This window comes from Microtus oregoni, unplaced genomic scaffold (assembly GCF_018167655.1).
Source record: "Microtus oregoni isolate MIOR12 unplaced genomic scaffold, Mior012 000018F_ref0000195, whole genome shotgun sequence".
Lineage (NCBI taxonomy): Eukaryota > Metazoa > Chordata > Mammalia > Rodentia > Cricetidae > Microtus > Microtus oregoni.
The window spans coordinates 35,847,577-35,859,859 of record NW_024543077.1 but is presented as its reverse complement, the minus strand read 5'-3'; the positions used below and the strand labels follow the sequence as shown (position 1 = coordinate 35,859,859).

At 46.0% G+C, this 12,283-nt stretch overlaps 1 protein-coding gene across 2 annotated transcripts in view; it reads right to left on the bottom strand.

Moving 5' to 3' along the window:
• Slc39a10 (solute carrier family 39 member 10) overlaps nucleotides 1-12,283 on the bottom strand; it is a 100,104-nt gene that overhangs the window by 32,819 nt on the left and 55,002 nt on the right. Inside the window, exon 1 of one of the 2 annotated variants that reach the window (XM_041668242.1) lies at nucleotides 7,153-7,479. The exons of the other annotated variant lie outside the window; for it this stretch is intronic. The gene's annotated coding sequence lies outside the window, so the exon portion shown is untranslated. Of the gene's footprint in view, nucleotides 1-7,152; nucleotides 7,480-12,283 lie in introns of those variants that run through there. 2 annotated transcript variants of the gene reach the window in all.

The following is a 12,283-nucleotide window of genomic DNA, read 5'->3' as shown; positions in this document are numbered from 1 at the left end:
CCAGAATCCTCCTGCAACAGGATGGATTGTTTCTGTAACCCCCTGAAGCCATGCTCACAATGTAGAATGCCAATAAAACTTTCAGTAACTAAATGGAAAAAGAAGTAAGCACAGTTGAGGGAATCTCTTAATCTCCCCACTGAGATTCACTCACATGACAACACAGACGTGTTCACTGAGCTTGAGCATAACTCTATAACTTAACATTAGACTCTAAGCATCTATGTTTTGATTGAAGGCACCTCATTAAGCAACACCCCTAACTAATACTCCGATAAACAGCACATTAAGTCAACATTTCTAGTATTCTGAACCTGACTTTCTCATTAAATGTCTGGACAACTACCTCATTTCTGCACTCTGACCCTTTGTTACGGGGACCCTGACACGTACTGTAGGAAGATAACAATGTTTGCTAGTCTTTCCTATTGGTGATACAGAGAATACCTGAGATGAACGAAATCTCACTGGTGGAGACGCCTTTCTGTCGTCAATTCCTGAAACGCTTTCACGGCTACTTAGATGTATGATTTTATTTACTCTTCAGTAACGGCTTCAACTCCCTTGCATGTGCAGAGTTATCCTTACGAAAACACTCCTCAGGAGGAGATGCCTTCGATCCCAGAACCTCACTGCCCGGGTCTTCACCACAGCACCCATTCTTTTCACCACGGTGTCGGTTATATCCCCTGATGTTACACCATCCTGCCATTCCTAAGAACTGCCAATCAAAATGCTCCTTCTGAGGTCAGGAGGTGGGGCAGCGACCACAGAGCCCAGGGTGATGCTGTCTAACACGGACAGGCTCTGATGCTGATGGCCACAGAGGCTACTTCTCTGGTAGGAAAGTTCTCTGGCCCATTAATTTTTACCATTGTTGCAGTTATTTTGAGCTACTAGGGTCCTGTAATTGTTGGACAAAGTGAGATGACATGATTCAAACATTTAGCAATCTCTTACGAAAACATCATCCAAATGCCAAACTAATCTGTCAATAACCAAACTAATAACATGTTTATTACCAGGCTTAATCATTTCTGCACAAAGACTTAAGAAATTAATTTTCCTCTTGCAACACATTCCAAAACACAGAGCTGATACAGATTTTAATATATAGGAGAAGTAACAAGGATGATGTCTGAGAAGATAGTAAGGTTGGAAAAGAAAATACTGCAGAAAAGACAAAGTCATTATTTCCCATAATGGGTCAATTGTAGTTAACACTTGCATCATAAAAACATAACACTAAATAATCTTCCAAACCAAACGACAAACTGACGTAAGGAACTAGGACAGGAAACGGAAGCCATGCAGAGTGGGAAGAACTCAGTCACCCTGACTTACAACAGGCAATGCCAGGCTGGAGCCGGGCTGCGAACCTGTGATCCGGAGACAGGCACTAAAGGGTGCCTGACGTCTGGGTAGAAGAATATGAGAGAGGCTATTAAGAGACTTCCTCTACCCTTAAAGACACTTCATAAAACCATGTGAATTTAGGAAAACCCTGAAAAATCAATGAAATTGGAAAACATTTAGCTAATGAGCCCACAAATGTCTAGCGCACGTAGAGAAATCACACCAGCTGAGAACTTCACAAGTCTGCGTAGTTCTAAACTGCAATATACACCTTACTTCTAATTTATCCATTATTTCTGGATACTTGCCGTAATTCAGTCCATGATGAGAAATAATTGCAAAATCTGAACACTGTTTAGTCTTGCACTCAGATTATTTAACAGAGAAAGTTGAGACTCAGCTCTGCTACACTGCCGTCAATAGTGTAATTGCAGCACTCTCAGTAACAGGACTGTTACTTTGGAAACAGCCCAAGTGCCTGCTTTAGTTTTTAACAATTATTCCCTATTTATCAATAGTTCCATCAACATGGGTTACTTTTTCTAGACCTATGTCACATTTTCAGCTCTGTTACAGCATATTTTCAAAGTCATTACTGATGTTTCCACATGTACGCAACCATGCCTAGGAAGATTTTGGAATTTCTTGCACGATTCTTAAATGTAAGTAGCTTCCCCCAACTCACCATCTTTAATACATATTCCTACAAGTATAGCTAAAGGCAGCAGAAGCCTTAAAATGCTAGGATCTCTTATATCGATTTCCTTTTTTAGAGAAACCTTCAGCAGTGCTCACTGGTGGTACAGCCCTGTAAATCCCAGCATTCGGGATGTTGGAACAAGAGTTTAAGGCCAGCCTGGACTACCTAGAAAATTCCATTGTCAGCTGAATGAACACTTTATTTATAAAGTATTCTACCAGGAAACACTTAAAAGCGACATGTAGAATAATGGTAAGAGTATCAAGAATATATCCAAGGGTTGGCAGACGTGAGCTGGTCAGAATGAAGCCAGAGTCTGTGGGCTTGCTGCCTCCAGCACAGCGTCCTCAGTGCCGGCACGAAGGCAGCCACGGGTGACAGAGACACAGACCACGAAGCCACGTGAAAGCAAGTTTACGAATTTGTCCCATTGTGGCCCGGGTTTAGTTCACATAAAAACAAACACCCTAGAAATTGAATTAGAAACTAATTCAGGAGAAATTGTTTGGAAATTCACAAAATATGTAACAGTGAGTTCACAAACATTTTAGATGTGTAAAAAGCCATCTGCAATGTCTCCTTTGACATCAGTAGCACGGTAGAAAATACATCTTTAGCACCACACCACAGCTGAGAGTTTCTAACGCTTCCATCAGTCTGAATCCTGAACTGATCACCAAGTCTCTCAGATGAACGAGGATGAAGAAACTGGCCTCCTTACAACTCTTAGGAGTTCTTGCAACGCCTAAGTCTTTTTGGAGTCAACCGAAAATTCGAATGTAGAATAAGGACAAGATTATTTCCTGTTGGCAATGTTATCTCAAGGACGAGTTCTAGCTGACATCTCCCTTCCTTTTAGTAGCAAAGCAGCATCTTTCAGAGGAACTATAAAATGTAATTATTAAAATGGGTAATTACAAAATCTTCTGCTATTAACTTATAGTTATTCCCCCCAATAACAAAAATAAACACCCACTCAAATAAGATGTTATCCTTACAGCTGCATAAACCTGTAGCTGCTGCTAGCATCCTGTTAGGACATCTTTTAACTTTCAAAAGTTCACTAAGTTTCCAGTCCCTGTAATCCTGAGTATGTTCTATTCAAACGAATTAGGAAAATAAACTCAATACTATTTGTGATACAACACTAAGTGGTTATTTTCTAACATTTCTAAATAATATGGGTGACATACAGAGTCTGGGAATAATTTCAGTAACTTTGCTGTTATTTAAACCTTTTCACTTCCGTTATGTATTATTTTATACCTATTGAACACTTTTAGATGTTCCAGTTAGTTTATTGAGAAGTAAAAGGTTTTCTTGTTTCAAAAAAAATCTAAACATGACTGTGGCCCACCCACGGGTCTTAAAGAGTCGAAACAAGTGTCAAGATAAGAAACTAGAGACTTTCTTTTATTCAAAAATTACTTAATTTTAAAAACAAGGTCACCACGTGAACAGAACATTTTCAAACTTTATTATCAGTACAACATAAAGTTAGATGGGAAAAATTAAGCTGGAAAGCTTAACAGCCTTTTCAAGACAAAAAGCCCAGCTTAAATGAATAATATTGACATTACTCATATACAAAGCTAACTTCAAATACCTCTAATTTTAACAAATTGCTTTTGCAATTTAAAAAGAAAAGCCTATATATTCTTTTGAAACGTAACTTGATTTTGCATCTATTTTTCCATATTTGGAAAACGAGGGACTAAATGTATGGAAACACAATCAGTTTTGGGGAAAAATGTAGGTACACATTTTTATTGGCAGCAGCAATCAGCTAGAGGAAATCCATAGGTACATCTACAGGAAGGCAGGTTCTAATTTTAGTCCAGAGGACAGGTGCCAAGAAACGTCAAGGTAAATCAAACACTAGGGGGCAGCAAACTGCTGAGGATTAGACCAGGCAACTAACTCAAAGTCAGTCTGCTGTAGGGCTAGAGATAGAACCTAGGAATCGACTATGGCAGCTAAGTCGTCGACTATGCTGCCTACAAGACCCCAGCCTTCTGTATATTTTTAATACGAATCACACTCTAATGGAAGGTGGTTTACAATTAAACAGCTGTTTTGATTGCCAGTATTTTTCTTCCATTTTCAGTCGTCTACTTTGTTCAATTTGTGTATATTGCTTTTTAATGTAACAGTGACAGTGTCCCTCTTAAATCAAAGCTAGGTTTAACCCTGACAGAAAGCTATCTATTGGATGAATCATGGTACACCGACACTTTCTAACAGAAACCTGTGGGGTATATGCTTCCCTTCAGGAATCTGACTCCGTAAAAATAATTTTTAATTAAAAATAGCCCATACACATGTAACTACAGAATAAAAAAATGAAAACAGGCAAAAACAAATCTACAGTTATCAGTTACTAGCTATGAGTTATGGGCATAAGAGACGTGCCCTCTCAATGACCTAAATAGAAATCATTAAGTATCATCCTGGGGTTAATCAATTAGTAGGAAAGAAGAAAGAGAAAGTAAGTTCAATAACTAAAGTTTGGACGCACAAAAGCTTAGAGGATGAGCTCTTCGGTTCATTATTAATGGCCATATTAAACTCCTGTGGTGGGTTTTATAACAGTTTAAGTTCGCAGTCTAAAGCAACTTGTAAAGGTAACCAAATTAGTTAACAGTAAATCCAGGTTTTAAATATTCAGCCTCACTCCAAATTCCTAAATTTATCCCAGGACTGCTCAATACCCAGGGTTCAGAAGGGGCGAGGGCAATACCATGTGAACAGACTCAGGATCAGCTCAACTGCTGAATGATTTCCCTTGCTGCACACACTGTATCGTCTCATACATCACTGAGCCTTTCTAGAGCACTGCCTGCATGCTAAACATTAGGCCTCCTCAAAATTTGGAGAGAGCTGTGGTGACTCCCAAGAATCCTGAGTTCCAGGTACACAAGGGCTACCCGGGTAAACTACGCATCAAAACCGAAAGTCTGAACAAAACTGTGGAAAGACGGTAGCAGTTTACAGACTATCAGTGGACTATAAACCGTAACGGGAAGACCTAAGGCTGGGAGCACTTGAGTATAAAATCTGAGGTGCTACCAAATCCACAGTGCTGTGGGAACCAACACGCAGTAGCTGGGCTAGCATCCACACCTCACGTTTGCATAGGCCGCAAACTGCGCATGCAGAAAAAATATTGTAAAATTACCTTCAGTGTCTGGGCACTTGGCCTACACAAAACAAAACTGCAATTCGTGTTTAGACCTGGGCACAAGAAATATCCCCAAATCCGGATACAAAACTTGGAAATATTTCTAGTACTGCATTTCAGGTGAAGGGCATTCACCCGCACAGCTCATGACCAGAAGCATGCACACGGCCACACACACGTGCGTGCTATTTGTAGTACTGAGGACTGAGCCCAGGTTTGTGGAAACCCTGGGCAAGTCTCTGAGTCACTGAGCTATGAGATTTTTTATTTTTTAAACTTTTTTGAGACAGATTCCACAACTGGAACTTGACAGCTCCCTTCCTCGGTCTCCCAAATTCGCTGGGTTTACAGGTCTGGGTGTGCCTTCAGGTGTCGCATAAGGAAACACCTTCCCACCTATTTTAAGAAGCATCCAGGTTATTCTCGCCCTCATTAGTCGGTAGAATTCAGTTCTGTCAATTTGGGGAGAGATTAAAGGCACTGAAACTTACTTTCAGGTGGGGAAGCAGTTTTTGAATACAGGCCAAGATGACAGGGATACAAAGAGCTTAAAACAAATTCTTGCTAGCTTGAAGTTAAGTCAGTAGGCAGGCCAGATTTATTTGAGGTTTTATTAAAGTATGGCCACAAACACAAACACGTAGTTTCCCCGTAACTGTTTCAATGTAACTAACAACTCATTGTATCCTTACCTATCTACAGTCACCGTCTAAACCCTTTAGTCTGGAAAACACACAAATGTTAAGAAACATTCAGTTTTCTTCGTAGCACTCAACACCGATGTGTCTTTCTTCCCAGTGTAACATTCCACGCACACCGGAAGTGGGGTGTGTGGGACGGACTCCCAATGTCCCGAAGACATGACTCACGGGGTACGTGGGGAACAGGGGATCCTAATCTGACACTGGACACGGTAGTCTTGCTTTGTTACGGCTTCCGGACCGTACTGTTACACTCCTCAGCCTCAAGGTCTTGTATCACTAGATACATCCAAAAGAAAACATGAAAGAAACCTGTCAACCGCCAGTGACCGCACTTAACAATGCGGACATAAATGAAAGTTTCTAGAAGGCCGTTGTCTCTGAACTCGTGCTTTGTGTCACTGTTGGAGCAGACACTCGTGGGGTTGGGGGGGGGGGGAGGACCCTTCCCAACCGGTGGCGGGGCGTCCTGCGGCGAGATGGCTTCCACGTGCCCAGCTCCTGCAACTCGGCCCATGTGGACAGGCTCCCACGTGAACGCGGCTTCTCGGGAGCCACAGGAAGCCCTTTCCACATCACGCCACCCGCGGCCTCGCCTGCCTGGGGACTTCCGAAGAGCCCCCACTCCCGAGGGAGCAGCGAGGCGCGGACCCCGCGGCGGGCGGGCCGATCGGCCGCTTCCCTCCGCTCCCTACCGCGCCCACACCGCCCTGCATCCCGGGGCCCGGGAACAAAGCCCGCGGCCGCGCTACGCTCTCCCCACGCCCCGGACCGGGGACTCGGGAGCCGGCGCCACCGCTCCCGCGCGCCACGCCGAGCCTTTGCGGTTGGCCCGGAGCTCGGCGGATGTCGTCCGTTACCCCCCCCCTGCGGCCGAGCCCCTGGGACCTGCCTCGGGTCTCGGGGTCCCCGCACGGAGGCCGCGGGGAGCCCACGCAGCCCCCGCAATGGCCGGAGCCCCTCAGCGGGCCGAGGGCCGCGGGTCCCCACCGCCGCCTCGCGGCCCCACGCGCCGGCCCCCGCGAGCCGCTCGCCGGCTCGCCGCCACCGCCAGCAGCAGCTGCGGACACCCGCGCCCCGGCCCGGAGGCCCCCGGTGGCGGCCCCAGCCGCGGCCTCCCGGCCTCCCGTGCCGTCCCGGGACTCGCAGGCTCGGCCGCGCACGGGGCCGGTTCTGGGGGAGGGAATGTAAACAAATCGGGGTTTTATAGTTACCTCACACTCGAGTGCCGTGTGCATCTCCTCTCCGCTCGGTACCAAACCCCGGCTGCACCCAGTCGTGTATTCACCAAAGCCGCCTGCGCTAGCTGCGTCGCGGAGCCCAGCGCGCGGGCCGCGGCTCTACGCCGACGGCGCACCCGGCCCGCTCGGGCGCCCTGCGCAGCCGCACCCGGGCCGCCTGAGCGCTACGCCGGCGGCGCACCCGCAGCGCCCAGCCATTCTCTTCGCGGACGCTCCTGGCGTAGGGGGAAGCCGCGGCACCCGCGGGAGCTCCACCGACAGGCGGAGCTGAAGAAATTCGATCTACGCAGATTGCGGAGCTCAGAAAGCCCCGCGCTAGTTTTGTTCCGAGAAAAGACGCGGTGGGGCGGGGGGGGGGGGGGGGGGGGGGAGTTGGGGCGGCTTCTAACGCATGCGTGGAGCGCCCTTGGTCTCCTCGCACGTCGGTTGCTGAGGCCTTGGGCTGAACGGTGAGACCTGGAAGCCCGGAGAGCGAACGCCTCAGCGCCCGGGTTTCCGAGTGGTCAGTTAGGATGTTGATCTGTTCGCGGGTTAGATATCTATATATATTAAATTAACTCCTCCCCTTCTGCCCCAGCCACCGTTCCAGTCTCAGGGCAAATCTGAACTTTAGTGCTATGTGCAAAGTGTTTTGCATAACTCCCCCCACCGCACCCCCATTTAAAGCCGCACTTACAGTGGGTCTTCCGGAACAGAAAGGAGAAGTTGAGTCTAAAAGTATGTCACGTAATTCTGGGTACCCATCCAGGGACTCCCCATCACCTTAACCAAAGACAGAACTCCCTGATCTTCCCAGCGATTCCGGTGGACTCATGCCTACATCCTGCTGGAGCTTGCTTTCCCTTTGGTCACACCGCCATCCTCAGTGGCCTCCTCCCCTCTTAAGCAACTAAGAAAACAACCCACAATTTTCTTAAAAGGAGGCTCGGCAAACCCTTGGCTTCATTATTCATTGCTCCGCTTCCTGGCTCCTAATTCATGTCTAGGCTTATTTGTATTCTGCCCGAATGCCCGCGTTTCTGTATTCAAACTGAGCGTACTTTACTAGTGAAAGTGAATTCTGGGTGTCCGACGGCGTGTGCGTAACCCCGAGCAGCAGTAATTACCAGCTTTATGGATATCAGGTACCTCCATCGTGCTTTGTGTGTGTATTAATTTAATATTCCTAACAGCGAAGAATGATCAGCCAGGAAATGAAGGCAATAGTAACTTGTCTAAGACAACACAGGGAAGCAGGGGCATAGATAAACTATACAGTGTGGCTACATGACCTATTTGGCCGCTTGAACCCCATAAAAGAGGCTGTTCTGCCTTCTGTTCTCGGCCTCTACACGGAACGTCTTCCAGGTGCCAGATAACCTTGTCTGAGTACACATTGCACTCCTCAGAGCCCTCTTTCCCCCTTCTGGGGAAGCCAACCCGTGACCTAAGCCCTGCTATCCAAGGGAAGAGTTCTGAGAAGCCAAGCCAGACCTTGCCGCTAATGGAAGAAGACGGTGGATGGACGTTCACATCCAGGAATAGAGCCACGAGTTACGTAAAAGCATCCAAATTGCCCTGGCATTTTAAGGCTTCTAATTATTTGATTAACACATTGTCAGCCACAGAGAAACCCTGTCTCGAAAAAACCAAAAAAAAAAAAAAAACATTGTCAGGGTCTCAAAAATATCTATCTTTCAAATAAGATAGAGCACTTGTATCACGGGGCTATGTGTTTACTAAACAACCGTTCACCTGGTTTGCCAAATACTTGATTAAACAGTGAAGTACGGCCCATGCAAATCAGTCGGGCTGTGAGTGGCCTTCCTCCATGCTCCCCACACCTCTCTCAGTCCTTTCAAGATTTCCCAGAACTCCCCCGTGTGGCAACGAAAGGGCTAATGGTCTTGCCCACACTGCTTCAGACACGTGTTATTTCACCTACGCGCGCTTCAATTTTAAAGGTAGCCATCCTACCGCGACGGGACAGTACAGTAAATCCCTTGGCCCTCTGAGTTCTTCCCCAAATTAGAAAAGAACTAGGCACAGTAGTGGAAGTGTGAGTCACATGCCCCAGCTTGAACCTGAATGGTCAGGGAAGCAAGTCCACGTCAGAAACCCAGCTTCCCCTCTGATTTCAGAGAATGCATTGCCACCCAAAACTGTTAGGATGGTAGGGAAGTCCGCAAAGAGTGGGACAGAGCCGAAGAAATAGACCTTTCAAACTCAGTTTTTCTTTTCATGAATCAAATTAGTAATCAGTATTGTTTTTTAAAGTCTTCTTAAATTCTCTTCAGTCTAAACACAGACTATCGCATGGCCAAATGTCTGGACCAGACAAGTTATGCCCAGAGATGTGATTATTTAAGAGAACAGAAGATGAAATGAAAAGTGAGACATAGGTACCAGAGCGGAGGTCTTTTGAAGCTGGGGGAAGAGGACGTCAGGAATAAATAAAGGTTTGGGCCAAAGTTAGCAATTATCTATCATTTCTGGTTTATTTTTTTTTTCTTTTTCTTTTTGGTTTTTCCAAGACAGGGTTTCTCTGTGGGTTTTGGAGCCTATCCTGGAACTCCCTCTGTAGATCAGGTTGGCCTCAAACTCACAGAGATTCCCCTGTCTCTGTTTCCCAGCATTCCTGTATCTTATTCTTGGGAGTGAAATCCCAGCTCTCAGGGCCTTCCTGTTTCTCAAGAGCAAGACTGCATGTATGAGGAGCCTGACTCTGGGAGACAGCACAGGAAGCTAGGCCAACATAGCCTCAACCAGGGACAGATGTGATTGGCTTGCTCGACAAGTGAAATTATGTAAGAAACCGGATCTCAGAAATCTGCAGAGACAGAAATAGATTGGAGATATGAAACAACATAAGTATTTCAGCTCTCCCCACCCGGAACAACTGAAAAACTGACTTCCTTATGACATGCCAAGCTGTCCATAGCTTGGTTAAAATGGCTGCACACTTGTCTCTAGTAATGGCGGCACGGAGATAAGAGGTTTCCTCTGCATGTTGCTCCTACAGGGGCACCCACAGCAGAGAAACGGTGGAGCCACCTTGGATTCACTCCAGCATGTTCTTCAAAAATATAAATAAGACGTAGGTCACAAGAAAGAGGGAAGTTCACTCAGAAGAACGAAGCAAAGCAAGGACATTCACTTGTGGGACATCAGGAAGGCTTCCTGTCCCAAACCCACTATGCATACTCACGCATCCCTGGAATTCCATCTTTAGCCTTTCAGTGCTGGGCCTTGAGACCCCATGGACTCTGACTATGACAGAAGTTACTATCCTGTTATTTATTTGTGCTGCTCATAGAGTATATTTTGCCCAGGCCTTTTTATGAAAAAGAGGTTCCAAACGAGCACACACGATTATCTAGGGGTATTAGCTAAGGGTAGCGGGCTGCAGAACAAAGATAAACTCACAGCCCACTTACCCCTCTTGCTCTCCGTCAACGTTCCCCACGCAAGAACATTAAGACAAACAGGCTCGGTAGCCCCCTACAGCAAACATCGAACCCAGCAACCGACAGGAAGCCACTTTAGATCCTTTAAAATCCCGGCCGCACAGCTGCCTTGGCCTTTGGAAAGTAAGCTCCTAGTCCAAAGGAATCAGGGAAAACAAAAACAAAACAAAACAGCAAAAATGATCATATCAGTATTGCAAATCTGAAATGTATTTACAATGATTATCCTCCAATTGAAGGGGAATCACCAGCATGAAACAATTACCCATGAGTTCCCATTAACTATCTTAAAAGTGCATTCAATTAGTTGAAATGAATCAACACATATTAAGGATTCGTTTTTTAAATGTCATCACATGAGAATCAGTTTCAGATCTGGCCCAAAGCTTCCAAAATAATGAGACCAATTTCACAACTCACATCTACAAAAACAAGCAAGTCTAGCGCTTAAGCCAAGACACACTCAGCAGACATTGTGTAGCTTTGTGTGTTGAAACTTTTGACAGCAAGAATGCAGACAAACGGTACATTTTAAGGAAGGCAATAAATGAAGTGTCGAAACCAGAGTAGCAATTATTGGCTGAGGAGATTGATGGTTCAGAAGTTAAGGGCAGGTTTGCTCTTTACCTGGCTCAGTTCTCAGCATCCATGCAGCAGCTAACAAATATCTGTAAGTCTAGTTCCTGGGGAGCCAAATGCCCTCTTCTGACCTCCACGGGAGTCAGTCACACACACGGCACACACACAGGCATGCTGGGAACCAGGCACACACATGGTGCCCATACCTGCATTCAGGAAGTACATTCATACCCACGAAGCACATAAAGCTACTTTCAGGGATTTCTGAATTTCTCCTGTATTTCATTTTAAGTAAAGCAGAATGCTTTATTTATAATAAGATAAGCTGCTTTTCTGCTCATCAGGCGATCGCATAAATCACCACCTCTTCACAGTGCACACATTGGGAGAAGCGTCGGGTAATTTCTCATGCTTGCAGGGAGCGTGTCTGGCAATGCCCACTGGTCTAGGACTCGCTGGGCCTGGCTTGCTTGCTTTCTTGTGGATGAGCTCACATATGGCGTCAGATGACCTCATACTTCAGTTTCATTCCAATTATGAGGATAAGGACATTGTTTCTTTAAGCAGTTAGATTTTGTAGTTTGCTTCCCACCCTAAATACACGAATTCACATGATTTAAAGTGTGTCAGGTAATTCAATGGTTTAAATATAATTCATTCTTCCTGCTATAACCCCATAAAGTGGATGTCTCTTCATTTGATTAAAATGCCTTGATGGCAGAGCCAGGATCCCTGTCCTAGCTATCTGGTCCCTGACACGGTTCCCCTACTCCTGCTTCTTATATCAAGGCTGCACCAGAGGCTGGGAGACTGCCTGGACCTTACGGTGGTCGCCACATAGACATGAAGACTTGAGCTTGGTTCTCAGAACCCAGTGAAAAAGTCCACATGTGGAGTGCATACCTGTAACCCAGTGCGGGGGAAGCAAAGACACATGGACCCATGGGATGTCCTGGCTGGCCATCTTAACTTACATGTACATGCGCCCACCTCACACCCCACACACATGTGCAACCCACACGCGCCACACACATGCACCACTCCCACACCCTGCACACATGTGCCATCCCCACACCCCA